The 13,891-nt window shown below is 42.2% G+C and overlaps 1 protein-coding gene across 2 annotated transcripts in view; it reads left to right on the top strand.

Moving 5' to 3' along the window:
• The window catches only part of BABAM2 (BRISC and BRCA1 A complex member 2), a 961,268-nt gene that overhangs the window by 846,969 nt on the left and 100,408 nt on the right, over positions 1-13,891 (top strand). The window lies entirely within an intron of this gene.

The raw sequence follows: 13,891 nt of genomic DNA on the forward strand, positions 1-13,891 counted from the left end.
CTTATACCATGTAACCAACATTAGTAAAAAGCATTAGTGAAAAACGGGTCCCTTAGGTCTCTCGATCATTTCAGACGCCACCAGCTTAAGCGATGAGAGAACACACCTCCCTATACCTCCTCGCCTCTTGGGGCCTCACGGAGCGCGTAGTCAGCTCCTGCGGCTTCCCGTTACGAACACGCCAGATTTGAACGTCTCCAGCGTGATCACGTGGTTGTGTGTGATCACGTGCAGGGAGTTTCGTCAATGTCACGTAGCGTATACTAGAGAGCGTCAATCCAAAAGAATGATGTTACCAAAAATTCACCACAATTACTCACACCTTCATGATACTCCCAAGCTCCCGTGCAAAAAAGTATTAACAAACTATTTATTAAAACCTCGGCATTGACTCACAAAACATACACATTTTATCAAAAAGAAACCCGTATTTCTACGCCGTCCTCATGTGGCATTTTTAGCCTTGTTATGAAATCGATTTTCATGTTAAAGATTAATGTTATTCAGTGCACCCTTTTTAATCGCACACCATATTTACATGACGATTTCCAAGAAAAGGGAGGCAATAGGAATCACAGGCGTACCAAGACTTTGTCGTTTGGACAACGGTCCAAACGCTTGCTTTATAATGATGTATGCAATTAGTTGCAAGCCACGGCTTAGCATCCAACTATGTAGCTCTGTGTGACAATGCTCGTAACCCTGTTACTGGGTTTGTTTAATATGTCTCCTCCACGCAGATTTTACATTTTACGAAATCCATAGTGGAATTCATGATTTTATACTTTTACTACTGATACCAAAAGGGATTCAAAAAGGATCCTTTAACATGTCAAGGGCCCTTAACAATAAAAGGAGCTCCCCAGACCCAATGATGGCATAAGCCCTATGTATTGGAGGTTACATTCACACGTCAGCCTATACACCACATTCGTGGTGTTGCAATTGCTGAAGTGTGTTAGAAACCATTCTGTCCCAGAGCTAAGAACTACACTCGAAGTTTTCTTCTTCAAGGGACACACCGTGCATGACCCACAGGGGAAATGGCCATGTGGGACTGTAGTTTCATTGTGTTTTTGTGCCAATATATGTATATATGTATATATGTCGGCCAATTTGAGGAGCTCATTGTCTATCAATCCACCAATCCCTTCCAAAGGAACATACGCCTCTCAAAGCGTTATATAGACGACGTGCTCTGCATATGGTCTGGAGGAGAAGAGGCCCTATTGGAATTTTTAAACTAGTTGAATCAGCAAGACCCAAGTTTAAGATGTACCTGGCCATACAGTAACAGCTCTGCTGTGTATTTGGACTTGGACATAGAAGTCAATGAGGACTCACTGACCACACATGTCCACCAAAATGTCACAGATAGGAACTCAAGAAGAATGAGAAAGTGAGAGACAAATGTGTCCCAGTGGTGATGACATTTGCTCCTCTAGCAACAAGGATCAGAAAATCTATACGGAAGCACTGGTCTATTCTGTCTAATAAGGACTTCAAGATGCCACCGCCAAGATTTGCCTTCAAAAGGGCATGTAATTTGAAGGATAAACTAGTTCATACTCGCTTCCCCTTGGCACAAAAACCCAATGAAACTACAGTCCCACGTGGCCAGCTCCCCTGTGGGTCATGTACTGAGTGTCCCTTGACGAAGAAAACTTCGAGTGTGGTTCTTAGCTCCGGGAGAGAATGGTTTCTAACACACTTTAGCAATTGCAACACCACGAATGTGGTGTATAGGCTGACGTGTGAATGTTACCTCCAATACATAGGGCTTACATCCAAAAAAATCAAAGTTAGAATACAGGAGCAGTTAAGCACTATAAGGTCAGGCAAATTAACCTCGAAATTGGTGCAACATTGCCATCTACAAAAGCATAACTTCACCTGGGTAGTTGTTGAAAAGGTAATAGGGAACCCACAGAATGTTGAAAGAATTTTGGCCTATAAAGAAGCACACTGGATATTCCAAGAAAAAAGTGACCAACATGGGCTTAACAAACTTATTGAGTGGAACAAAGTTGGTTAAGGTCTAGACTGGGTCCAGTGCTGTTGATAGTGGGAAGTCCGTTATGAAAGTGGGACATACTAGATTTGTGTCATCATTGGGTTCTGGGGGGCTCCTTTTATTGTTAAGGGCCCTTGACATGTTAAAGGATCCTTTTTGAATCCCTTTTGATATCAGTGGTAAAAGTATAAAATCATGAATCCCACTATGGATTTCGTAAAATGTAAAATGTGTGTGGAGGAGACATATTAAACAAACCCAGTAACAGGGTTACGAGCATTGTCACACAGAGCAACATAGTTGGATGCTAAGCCGTCGCTTGCAACTAATTGCATAGATCATTATAAAGCAAGCGTTTGGACTGTTGTCCAGACGACAAAGTCTTGGTACACCTGTGATTCCTATTGCCCCCCTTTTCTTGGAAATCGTCTTGTAAATATGGTGTGCGATTAAAAAGGGTGCTAAGTTGCACTGAATAACATTAATCTTTAACATGAAAATCGATTTCATAACAAGACTAAAAATGCCACATGAGGACGGTGTAGAAATACGGGTTTCTTTTTTATAACATTTGTATGTTTTGTCAGTCAATGCCGAGGTTTTAATAAATAGTTTGTTCATTCTTTTTTGCACGGGAGCTTGGGAGTATCATGAAGGTGCGAGTAATTGCGGTGAATTTTTGGTTACATTCTTTTGGTTTGCCGGTTTTCGCAAGTTAAAATAGCGCTCTCTAGTATACGCTACGTGAGATTGACGAAACTCCCTGCACGTGATCACATGCATCCATGTGATCACGCGGGAGACGTTCAAATGTGGCATGTTTGTAACGGGAAGCCAGGGGAGCTGACTACGCGCTCCGTGAGGCCCCGAGAGGTGAAGAGGTATAGGGAGGTGTGTTCTCTCATTGCTTAAGCGGGTGGCGTCTGAAATGATAGAGAGACCTAAGGGACCTGTTTTTCCACTAATGCTTTTTATTAATGTTGGTTAGGATAGGATAGGATAGGATATACATTTATAAAGCGCGTAAATGCAACAGCGTCTTGGCGCTAGTGTAAGGGGGAGGAATGTCACATGGTTACCAGGCTATATTGGTGAGAACAGCCAGATTTATAGATCCTTCCTAAAAGATAGATGGTTGGACTGCAGTCGCATGGCAGTTGGCAGTTTATTCCACAGCTTAGCTGCACGGTGGGGAAATGTTCTTCCACCCCATCTCACTCTCCTAATTTTGTCTACTTGCATGAGGCAGGCATTGCTAGACCTTAATGTCCTTGCTGGGATATAAGGCCTAAATAGTCTCTGGATATCCTTGGCTCCCCCCCATAATACACTTAATGGACAATACATAAAGCCTTGAATTCCACCCTTTGCTGTATGCGGAGCCAGTGGAGAGCTCTGCTTCCCTTAGAAATTGAACTGCCTTTGGGAATGCTTCACAGCAGCCTAGCAGCTGCATTTTGCAAGGACTGTAATTTGTTACTCTGGGCTTTATCAATTCCCAAAAGCAGCGCATTACAGTAGTTCAACTTAGAGAGCAAAAGACCCACTACCACTGTCTTTTGCAGAGCCTGGCCAATGAAAGGGAAGATTTTTCTCAGCCTTTTTATAAGGAAGAAACAGGAGGAGGTAAAGCTGTTTACATGAGCTGAAAAATTAAGCTGACTATCAAAAATCACCCCCAGATTTCTGACTTTGGGCACCGGCTTAGGGCATTCCTTCACTTGTTGGCCACCACGAGGAGTTCCACAGGGATTGTCCTTGCCCAAATTCCATGACTTCCGTCTTATCAGTATTAATTTTTAGGAAGCCATGATTCATCCATGTCAGAATCGCCAAAAGGCACCCATGGAACCTAGCAGCAGTGTCCTCAGGTTGTTTAGCCAACAAGATGATTAACTGAGAATCGTCTGCATAGGATACCATAGCGAAACCATGCTTCCTAACAAGTCTAGCCAATGGGGTGACATAGATATTAAAAAGCGTTGGTGAGAGTGCTGATCCCTGCGGAACGCCACAAGGGGGACCAAAGCCATCTGATTGCAATCTCTCCCAATGCAGTCTTTGTTCTCTTCCTTCAAGGAATGATGCAAGGAGAGCCATGGCTGAGCCCCCAATGCCAATGTCCTGCAGCCGTTGGACTAACACCGAATGAATAACAGTGTCGAAAGCTGCCGACAGATCTAACAAAATGAGGATCGCTTTGCCCCCTCTGTCGACAGTTTTCCGGATCTCCTCAAGTTGCTACCGTGAGGGCAGTTTCTGTAGAATGATGAGATCTGAAACCGTGTTGGGTCGGATCCAACAGATTGTTAGTATCCAGATACTCTGTTAAAGTCTTGTTCAATGCTTGTTACATGGTATAAGCAACAGTGGTGCTGTGAATCAGCAGTACAGTAGAAGGGGGTAACGATATGTGAGCGTACTGCCTTGGGATATCAATGACGAATTGCTCCTTATTTTAATACTGGCCAGTGTGTATATATACGTGCTCCGTTTTCTGTATGTTGCTAAATATGTTTTATTTCCGGTTTGGTTTTTACTCCAGATTTGCATAACATTTGTATGGTCAATCCATAAGGACTCATATATGGAGTTTTTCTAGTTGACCTCAAAAGTGGAAGCCGGTACACAAGACATTGTATATCTGAGGGTAAATACTATCATGTAATTAAGTTGAAAATAAAGTTCATTCATGGATTTTCTAATTGGTAGAGGGGTAAGTGACACATTCTGTTGTGTGTCTTTTTTGCATTTGACAGTCTTCCATAACGGTGTGTTCAATATGGGTGCTTTGGCGAAGTGCTTTGGCCCTGCAGAATTTGCCTAAATTCCTACGGCAAAGAAACATGTTGGCATTGGAAGGGCTATGCACGAATGGCAACCTATCCATTTTAATTTAATAAAAAACACTCAGTAAATAATAAAGAGATTGCATTGTGAGTGTCTTTTTCAATTTTAAATCACAGCTGGTTACATCGTGGGATGTGACCCATTCCACTTCTCTGCACCTGATTCTTATTTCCTTTTTCGTTTGGACACTTTATCTTTTCTTTCTTGACAAAATGACCACCGATGATGATAAAAGTGGGCACAACTGGTGAGTACCAACCAGTTACCCCATTGGTGGTGCGCATGTCAGGGGTCATTTTGTCTCTTGCACGTTTTGTGCTTTTGGGGTTCACACTAGGCTAAGTTGAAAGAACCCCCCTTTTTTTGGAGGACTGTCTACTGCAAATATTATGATTTTTAAAGAAAGGCGGCTAAACGTGTTGTAACCACCTTGCAAACGAAAATATAAAAAAGAGGAGTGTACAGAACTCAGTAAATGACAGTACTTCACACACGTTTAATAAAGTTTTTGAATTTTAAAAAAAGCGCCTTAGAAACCAGGTTTTGGTGTTTTGATATTCTCAAAGGAAGAAGACCATTTTGTGTCACTTCCTTGTCAACATGACTCCCTGCCATAAAAAGATGAAAGAAAACTAATGGCACGAGGCAAGGAGATGCAAATTCCCATCTCTAAGCCTTTGCTTTCTGCTGTGTGGTGGTTAGTTAAGGATTGTAGATAAAGGAGTTATTCAGAAGCATCCATTAGTATTCCTGGTGCATCAGACTTGCCCATCCTGATTATCCACTTGGCGGACAGTCCATATGAGTAACCGTAAACATGCATTTGGCATGATGCAACTTTTGTTTGCATGCTTTTCTCCACAAGATGTTTTTTCTTACAGAGCAAAATATCATTTTTCTGTATTGGACTGTGGGGGGAGTTACCTCTTTTGTCCCACTCTGGAAAGCATCATTACACCTTTGTTTGCAGGAGTATTTTTCCATGCCTTTAAAAAGATTTTTTTTTTAAATGTATTTATTTCGGACAAAGTTTTATATAGCGCGAACTTGACTTGAATCGGGTATCAGAGCGCTTTACATAACACCAGTTGCATAACATGAGGACACATTCATTTTTGTTAGGCACAGGTAGATTAAGTGATTTGCCCAGAATCACAGGATGTTCAGCGTCATTGCCGAGGCTCAAACCCAGATCCCCAGATTCGAGGTCGACCGCCCTAGCCGTTAGGCCAACTCCTCTCCCTTTCGATAGAGGTAAGAGCAATGAAAACATGTGACCATCAAAAGCGTTCCAATTGTTTGATGTTTACAAGGGTTTGCATGGACACTCTGCTACTTTACCAGGAGTTCCCCCTTCACTTCCCTTTATCACCTTTTCTCTGCTCTCATACAGACTTACCACCACCAAATAGGTCTATAATTTATGAATTAGAGTTAGAATTTTATGAACCTGAATACAACTTTTGCACATTTAAGAGCCATTTAGGGGAACAACATTTTAGCTCATAATAAAAATGGGGGAGACCTGTGCTCTGATCCTTGTTCTTGAAAAAAGTTACAGGAGGGAAGGGCACTGGAAGATGTCCCAGTTTATTAGACGAGGAAACTAATTAATGGTGCGATGACAACATGCAAGTCTGAAGGCTTCCTAGTGCCAGATAACGTCCCACCCATATGAACAGGAAGATCTGAAGAGTACTTGGCTTTGAAGATCACTGTTGATGCCTCAGCATTATGTTACTTCATTACCTCTGTGCAGCCTATCCTCATCAGGCAAGAACGTTTCAGATCCTTGCGTAGTCTAGTGCCAGGCGCGGTCATATTTAGACTGTCTCAGGGTTCCTCGCCCCGATGTCAGCAATCCTACCCACAAAGCCTGCCTTTAGTTACTCATCTCAATTTAACTAATTGATGGTTGGTTCAATTCGTCTTGCAGTCTTTAAAGTTTGTAATGTATATTCATCTAATTAGGTCTTTGTGTTTTTTCTTGTGCCACCAGCTGTTCTCATTCTGTATTGGTTCTCTTCATGGTTTGATCATTTTCCCATCAACTGTTTTTGTTTAATTTCGTTTGCATCAAAACATTGTGCGTGTCTTTTAATGCTTTCCATATGTTCAAGAACCTCGCTTTGACTTCAATTTGCATATATGAAAGCCTGAATGTGAAAGACCTTGATGTCTCTAGGCACCCTTATGGTAATATATGACTCCTACCTTATTTTTGGCAATTCAGAACAATACTTACTCGGACTCTACAGGGCTACCTGATTTTTGCCTTGTGTATATAGACATTAACTGAGGATTTGGGCCTCGTCTAGTTCATTGTAAAGGCAGGACTTAAAGTAATTTTCCAGTTGGCTTCCTTGAGCCCTTATGCCCCACAGCCTTCAGACTTATTCTTCTACTTCTAGTTGCCAGAAGGTCTTAGAAAAGGGCATTAGTACGCACTCGTTTGCTATATCCCCATCATGGTAAGTTTAAGCAAGGCCACAGAACAAGTCACAGTGCTTTCCGTCGACCTATTGCGAAATTTGCCTCAGGAAATGTTAGCTCTGTTGATCCTCCTTGACGCAAATGCCACGTTTGGCACAGTAAAACACCTTCTTTTATTGCACAGTATCTTCAAGGCAGCCAAAATCTCCACTGAGACCCTCAAATGATAATGATCCTTTGTTAACAAAGGCAGTTAACCCCTTCCGTGCGGGCCTGTTTTCCCCGCTGTGCTGGGGGCGCGTACAGCGCCCGGGTGGTCATGACGAGGTCAGCTTGTCATGAGCTACGGCGCTCCGGTGCTCATGACGAGCTGAGCTCGTCATGGCCACACCCATGGAACGTTCAGCACAGCAGGGGAATCAGCCCAGCGTGTGAGCGTTCCACGGAACGGGCGCGGTCATGACAAGTTCAGCTCGTCATGAGCACCGGAGCGCCGTAGCTCATGACGAGCTGACCTCGTCATAAGCACCCAAGGTGCTAAAGTGGCAGTCTTCACCACCTGACCTCGCCAGGCTAAATGCGAGATCCCCAGGAACCTACATTCTCCCTCTGCAGCCTGTTTTATTCCTCATCATAGTGTTCCGACTATAAAACAAATCCTTCAAAGTGCTATGCAAAACTTTACAACAGCTCTCTACAAATGACTAGTTGGATGGCTTCTTCTTGGCTTCAGGTCAATGCAGAAAAGGACTATGTTTTCTTTGAACTTCTTTTCCTGCCCACAAATCAATATACTCTACTGCTTCTATTCTTTACTTTGCTCTTCCAGATTCTTTTGCCGCTATTATTCACTGGAGTCTCCATTATGAATCTGGCTTAAACATATGACTCTGACCAAAAGCATGCTTTGAGGTACACAAGTTCTGGAAACATCAGACATTTGTTATCCCGAGAACATTTCAAAGTCAACACTAACCTTCTGCCTGCAAACCGCTCAGTATCCAGGATCAGTCTGACTTTGTGAAAAAGGTATCTGTTCTCTTGTACTAGGTGGAGTTGGTTGGTTGGGAGTGGGGAGGAGAATTAGTTTCAGTGTTCTTTGTCTCACCAGCTGGCCAGGTTTTCAATCACTCCAAACCCAAGGCTTTGCTAAAATTCCATTTGTTTCAGCTCTTTCCCCAGATGTGCTTCAGAGTAATAATAACCTCAGCTCCTAAGAAATGGGGTTTGCGACACAGGGCTGTACTATATAAGTGCAGTTCAAACATTTATCTATACACATTGAGCACACATGCCTCAACACTTAGTTGATCTAACCCCTTTAATGTGAGTCAAGTTACCTTTTTGCTTTACCTCGTTCAGGATTTTCAGTAAGCAGTAGCACTACTCTCCTTGCTCCCCACATCACCCAAATAATTTCAGTAGTCTATTTTGCCCAGACTCTGCTCTTAATTCTTTGCTAACTGAGTAATGGTAGGGATTTCCAGATGGAAAGCCTGGCATATTTTAATTTAGAAAACAGTGCGAATGATTCTGCACTTGAATGGTCGTGCAAAGAGCTTGATAGTTCTGGTGTATATTTCATTAAGGGTGATAATCCTTTATACCTACCCTAGATTAGCTTTATTATGTATTTCCTCTAGTGTGAATTTCAGCAATCACTACTATGTTTCTTATTGATGAGACGGTAGTCATTGACTTACATATTGTAGTCATATACAACTCGGGACCTGTTCCTGCGGTGAATGTACTCCTAATCCTGGCCAACTAATAACATTATGTAGATGGAGCAGCGGCTATCAATTTTCCGTCTCGCTTTACTGGATCTGGGTCACCATTTTATAAAAGAGGTTCATTAAAAAACTGTTGCGCTGTTTTCCAATGTGATTCCTCCCATCACTCAAAGGGTTACCTTAAGTGAGTGGAGAGGAAGAGTGGAAAGAAAAAGTGTGAAAGGGGAATGGTGGCGCCTCACGGGAGTAACACCATGGAGGCTAGCAGGATGATACTCGCCTGCTGCCTAGGTTCTCATCATCAGCATCCACCACTCCAAACAAAAGAAGTGTGATAATGCACATAGGAATGAAAAAAGAAAATTTGTGTGGTGCTAGGATGTCAATTCCCGCCTGTACAACCAACCTGGTGTACTGCAGGTCTGGACCCAAAAGAGGAAAAAATGTGCCGATACGTATGGCGCATTAGTCCCGTGTTATAAAACCGAGCTAGACCACACTGGCCAAATAGTCTTTATTCTGTGCTGTGTGTCTGCTCACTTTAAAAAGCTGAATCTGAACTGGGGTGGTGTGGAGTGCAAAACAACTATGGATTTAGGCCCAGATCTCTGTACTGGGGTGAATGTATGACATTGTTCTGCATTCTGTCCATCAACTGTTGTTTTTGCACTTTAAAAAGCCGACATGTTTCGTTGCCCCTAGAAAACTTATGGCAACTTCTTCAGGGCATGGGTCTATCACTCCACCCTGCAGCAGATTTCATATGTAGGCACTCGACAGGCATACCTATACCTGTATACATATTGTAGTACCTGGCTGCATATCATTTTTTTGATTTTTTTGCAAACAACATAATCTTTCTTTTGATTGCATATGTTCCCTCTTTTACCTAATTGGCATATTTAAATTACTTGTATGTCCTACTTGTGCCTTTTTGCCAGGCCCAAACATTCCTTTTTAATGCATATGTCACTCCTAGGGTAGACCCTGGACAGCCCAGAGGGCAGGGTGCAGTGTATTCAACTTTTAAGGTTTACATATCCGGGTCGTGAAAAACTCTTACATTCATTTTTCACTACTGCAAGGCCTACCTGTCCCATAGGATAACAGTAAGGTTACCTTATTACATTTAATAAGCTGTCATTTCCGGTAATAAGTTCACGTTAGGTGTCTTTGGAATCGTAATGAAAAACACTAATTTATGGTGAAATTGAATCTGAAATTACAATTATGACAATGGCAGTTATCGAAAGTTGGCATTTTCCTGCCTTAGCCATTTGGTGTCTGCAGACAGTCTCTGGGTCACATGACTGGGTGTAATGGACAGTTGGGCTTTGTGTATTCATCCTAGACAGCCACACACCAATGGGGAGCTTAGGTGCGCCTGGATGGGCCATCATTAGCAGGATGGGAGTGAGGAATCTGACCCGGCCCAACGTAAAACTTGAATAGGCTGTGCCCTGTCTCTACACAAAGGGATGCATACTCTATGTAGTCAGTCTGGAGCCAGGGCACGGAAAAGGGCATCTATACACTTCAAAGGCCTTCCTCTAGAAGCTTCTCTCCAATTTAGAGGCACAACTGGGTATATATACTGGACTCCAGACACCACCTGTGGATACTCTTCCAAGTAGAAGGACTGATGTGTGGCTGAACGGGATACCCCTCTGCTGGACTGCTGACCTGAAGGGACAGCTACCCTGCTGTGTTGACCTGCTGCCCTCTTGCCTGGGTGAGAAGGACTGACCTGCATCTTTTGAATCCAGAACCCTGAGGGCTAGTTGGTTGGCCTCCTGATCTGAAGCCTCAAGAACACAAGAGGCTACCAACAACCTTGCACTTGGACTCTGCTTCGTGGATTGGACCCATCGCAAAGACCAGTGTCGCTGCTGCAGCCTTGATACTGGACTTTTGCTTTGCTAGTCTTCGTTAATGGGATTCTTGATGCAGGACCTCGTATTGCTGCCTTGCAGCACCTTGGAACCAATGCATCACTTCAGCTGCGTGACGCATCTTCGACGCAGATCCTCGCAACGCTCTGCAAACCAGTAATTAGGGTTCTTTGTTCAGAAGGCCTAAGTCCCTTTAGCTAATATGTTATCCATCGTAGTCGGCCTGAACTTGTGACTTTGTCTGGTCTGGTGCGGCCAGATATCCACAGTTTACGCTTTCTTCTTTTTGGCGCTATTTTCACTGAAATCTTTAAAATCGCATATCTCCGGTTCTACTAATTGCATTTTTGTCAGTTTGATCTTGTTTTATTTATTAAACACAGTTCTATTTATTTCATTGTTGTGTGATCCTTTTTGTGTGGTGTTTCCACTTTGTACTGTTTGAAGTGTTTACACAAATACTTTAAACGTTGCTTCTAAGTTAAGCCTAAATACTCTGTGCCAAGCTACCAGAGGGTTGAGCAAAGAGAGGGTTGAGTAAAGTTATATGTACGGTTGGGGTGCCTCACTCTTAAAAGGATTGTGGTTGCTGCTTGACCAGGGCTCACACCCCAGTCAACCCACAACGCAATTTCTTACACTGCTAATTTGAGCTGAGACATTTTGACGCTCCCCTGTGAGCTGTTTTGATGTGAGTGGTTGCAGTATTTTGTCCATCTTGGTGCTGCTATTGGCTTATTTCTACATATCCTTAGTTTGGTGTCTTATTGACAGGATTCGCCCATGCCGCGCATACGTTTCTTCCATGTACTGCTCTCCCACTCAAGCAAAGTCTTCCTTTAGCACTGTAATCTTCTCTTCTTTATTTTATATGTTTCCAGTTCCTGGATTCAAGGGATCTATTTCAAGTCTGACTTTTAATTAAACTTACCGTAGACATGAATCCCACATTTCATATTGGCTAATTCTTCATACTTTGAACTTCACATTTTTACATAATATATAGTATACTGCTGTATATGGACATTTCTAGTCATCTTTTTGTTTAACGGTAAGTCCTAACTCCGGGCTACGTTATTTCTTTTCAGTTTCAGGTGCCGACAGATTCTTTGGCTGGTCTTTCAGGTTCACCAGCTGTGCTCGGTTACTCTTGCACAGTCACTGACTGTGATGAGTACATGGATGGCTTACTCTTTTCTTTAAATTGACACACTGCATTTAATAGTGTGATTAAGCAAAACGTGTTAGGCTTACCATATGATATCAGAGATAGTGTCCTGTAGAGACAGATATCACATATCACCGTGGACACTACTCCTGCCTGGTCACCCAACCAAGAATAGTAGAAAGGGAGAGTGTGTAACCAGCATGCGTGGGCCAGCATATATGATACCCATGCCAGATGGTTCCGAACAAGTGTCTATGATGAACTGGACAGTAGCGTAAGCTTTGAATGTAGGTGTGGTGTGGTTCAAGGGACCTAACACAAGCAGACTATGTCAGGCATGATCATTTGCACTGTTATCTGTTGCTATGATTAAGGTAGCAGACAACAACAGCCAGCAGGATACTTTATGGCCAAAGTCCTTGAAGAGGAATAGATCTGCCTACAACTTAGGTTTCTCATTTTAATCTGAATTTCAGGGCTGGAGAACCTGTCTGGTGTGCTAACACTTTTTTTTTAACCAATATAGTCTTTCATCCCTTACCTCCCTCCCTTCTCTCTATTGCGACAATGAATAAGAGGCAGGGAAATAAACAATCTGCTTTCTACACATTTTGATTTTGAAGTAATTTTATTATTAAATCTATACTTGCCACTCATGTTGCTTTTGACTTTATTTTTATCTTTCTAAGTCATTTTCCTAAGAATATCCTAGTATTTTAATCTATTACAATAGGACCAGGTATATCCATATCTTTTTGCAGCCATTTGAATATCAATTACTTTTTCATTCAGCAATGTTTTCATGATGTTTATTTTTATATTGAAGAAATTTGGAACAGAGCAATGTGAAGCACAGTATTGAAGATTCAGATCATCACAAGTATTCCATCAAAGACAACCACATATATATATAGGTGGAAAGTTGGGGGAAAGTTTCCTGAGTTAATAATGAAATATATTTGGAACTGGTATAGCATGTTAATTGTGCATCTTACAAAGCCTTTTATTTCGTTTTTTGAAAAAAAGATAAAATAATTTGAAATAGCTATCTAACCAGATGTATTATTGTAGCAAGGTCAAGTGAATGAATTTGACTATTTAAGTCAGAGGACCCAGACAGATGTTCAATATTTATGTGCATGTAAATCAATTGAAATATAATTAAATGGTTTACATTCTTATTTTGGCATTGCACATTCATGGCGCGGAGAGGAGGTGTCAAGGTAGTCATTTAATATTTAGCCCGTGGGGCTAGTATCAGTCGCTGAAAGAAGAGTTGGCGTCATGACATATCTGCCCGGGGACCATGGCTCCTGTCTATCAGTCCATCACGGACATGAAGGGTTTCACTGATCAGTTCCATCTTCTAGTTCGTATGGGCTTAATAATGGATCTAGTTCTGTGACGACATGGTGACATGCATCACTTATTTCATTGAGGCATATGAAAAGTTTGGACTCTGCCTTTGGAATCGAAGGCCGGGATCGCACCGAAAGCTCCTCCCTGGCTTTAAATATCTTTACAATATATGTCCATTTGGGGTACGTTATTCAGCATATAGCGAACTCTGCATGATAAATGATACTCAGGGTTTATTTCACAGAACACACCCATATTTTGATAAATAGTGACCAAAATGGACATGATTCTGCCAGATAGAAAGGATACCTTTGTGTGCCTTCTGTCTAAAATGTAGCTAGGGTGCTGGCCATGACTTTATGGCTGGAGTTTGCCAAGATACTTATGAAGCAGCATTAAGCAGTGGATAGCCATTTGCGAAGTCAATGTTTGTTTCCCTCCA

Source organism: Lissotriton helveticus, chromosome 6, assembly GCF_964261635.1.
Source record: "Lissotriton helveticus chromosome 6, aLisHel1.1, whole genome shotgun sequence".
Classification (NCBI taxonomy): Eukaryota; Metazoa; Chordata; class Amphibia; order Caudata; family Salamandridae; genus Lissotriton; species Lissotriton helveticus.